This window comes from Dipodomys ordii, unplaced genomic scaffold (genome assembly GCF_000151885.1).
Source record: "Dipodomys ordii isolate 6190 unplaced genomic scaffold, Dord_2.0 Scaffold117, whole genome shotgun sequence".
Classification (NCBI taxonomy): domain Eukaryota; kingdom Metazoa; phylum Chordata; class Mammalia; order Rodentia; family Heteromyidae; genus Dipodomys; species Dipodomys ordii.
The window spans coordinates 3,893,727-3,896,063 of NW_012267333.1; positions in this window are offsets into that span (position 1 = coordinate 3,893,727).

Sequence of the window (2,337 nt, forward strand, 5' to 3'; positions counted from 1 at the left end):
TAGTTTCAAGTTAGCCTGAGCAGAAAAGCCCATGAGACTCTTTAAAAAATTTTAATATATATATATACTGTATACTTTAATATATATATATATACTGTACAGAATATATATATATATACTGTACAGAAGGGTTACAGTTATATGACTAAGAGAATGAGTACATTTCCTATCGAGCATTGTTATCACTCCTTTGCTTATCCCCTACCATCCCTTCCCTCCCCACCTCATAAGATTCTTATCTCCAAATATTTAATAATCAAAACAAGCAAACAAACAAAACTATGAATGGAGCTGTGACTCAAGTAGCCAAGTGCTAACCTTGAGCAAAAATTATATATCTGTCTTTGATTTGAAACTACCAATTTTGGGGGTTCCCCACCAATGTGGTTTAAAAGGTAAGGATGGAAGGAGTGGACTATTTTTTGGCCCCTTATATCCTAGGGAGATGCACAATTGAATTTTGTGGAGAGCTCCTTGACACTATTTCAAATAAAAACCATAATAATTCCATTTGCTGGACATCTGCTACTCTCAGTCACTGTTCGTTAGGTACTTTACATAAATAATCCAAACCCTTTGAATAGCTCTGTGAAGAGCTCAGAAAATGTTAGACAATGTGTTCAGGATCACATAACCAGTGTCTTGCTGTGCCAGGAATCAAAGTCAGGTTTGCCTGCTTGTAAAATCTGCCATGCTCCTGAGTCCCACTGGATTATTTCTTCTAATCAACAAGAAACTTGGTTCATGAGAACTATTTGTCTACTTTCACATAACTTTGTATGCCTTTCTAAATCCATTATCTATCTCTCTGTCTATCCACCTGTAATCTATTGCTCTTTCTAACCATCAGTCTTTCTAATGGAATGTCAAAAATGTATCTAGCATCTCAAAAATGTCTTCCTTTCTTCAAATCTCTGGGCAGTCAGGGACATTCTTCTTTCTGAACGGGAAGCTGAAATCTGCCTAAGCATCATCATGGAAAGCATTTCAGACAAGGAAGTCATTTAGGCATCAATGCATATTCTCAGAACAAGTCCCTGGAGAAAGAAATTTGGGGAGCTGATTTTCTAGAGTGTGAAAAGAGATTCCCCAAACTCTGGCCTCTCCCTGCAACCAACCAAGCAAGGCTAGAAACTCCTTGGTCCTTTGGTCTGTGGTGCTGTAGTGTCGAGAGATAGATTTCTTTTTGGATTCATAGATTCCTCTGTTGAGAGGTCAGTGTATCCTCCCTAGTGATCGGGGCCTTGGGTGAGCAATTTGTAGAATGCCTCTGATCTTCCACTCTGTTAAACAGCAATGGTAATTTCACTTACAGGCTGTCATGAGGATAAAATGAGATGTCTGTGTAATTCCGGGTGCCCAGATGTTTATCAGGTCTTTTCGTTAAACTCTTTCCCCTCTGCAGTGGAAATATTTTAAACCATATTAGACAATCCCTTTGGATATGTATGCTGAGCCCCATCTTTGAAAAGACAGATTGGGGTCAGTTTATAATGATCCTTGAGCCACAGGGGCAATGCTGGTGTGGGATTGGGGAATAAAAGAAGGGGTGAGAGAAGAACTACAAAGAAAGGTTTATCAGAATTGTTAAATCCAGTGACTATAGATTAGTTGGGATCTTGAGTTGCCCACAGAAGCAGTGGCAGATGGACTGGCGTGGGCCCCTTGTGGCTGTGTCCATAAAAGGTTGGAGGAAATTTTCATCAAGCCCCAAATGTCTTCTGGGCTCTGAACACAATCTTCCCTTAAAGGGCAAACAAAATGTGCACTGATGGAGAGGTGACTTTATTTGGCTTTCCCTGGGGTGGGTGGCGGCATACAGAAGGCTCCTGGCAGGAAGCTGCTTCCCTGGCTCCTGGCCAATGGAGTGCAGCCCTCTGACCTTCTCTCTGGCTCCTCAGGAACTTCTGTTTCCCTGGGAGGTGAGCAACTGGAACTTTACAGGAAAAAAAAAATCGGTATTCAGGGGACCAAGGTGAATGGGAGAACCCCAAAAGGGATTGTGAGTTTGGTTGTTTTTCAATGTTGTTGTCTAAGCTACTTTGCTTGTGACTTTTCGTTCTTGTGTCCGTCTTAAAGTCATTAGGTGAGGAAGAATTGTTGGGTCTCATTCCCCCATTCTTTTTTTTTTTTCTCCATGTAATAAAGACCCAGCAAGGACAAATGAGCTTCCAAGGACCAATTGCTCTTTTCACCACCTCTCATGGCCCCTGTAGCACTATTTTGTGATCCCATTATTCGAAATGAGATTGCTAATAGTGACATTTGCTAATAACAAAAGCAACGCCAGCACTTAAGTGGGGTTGAATACTTTCTAAGCTATATACATCTTAAAGG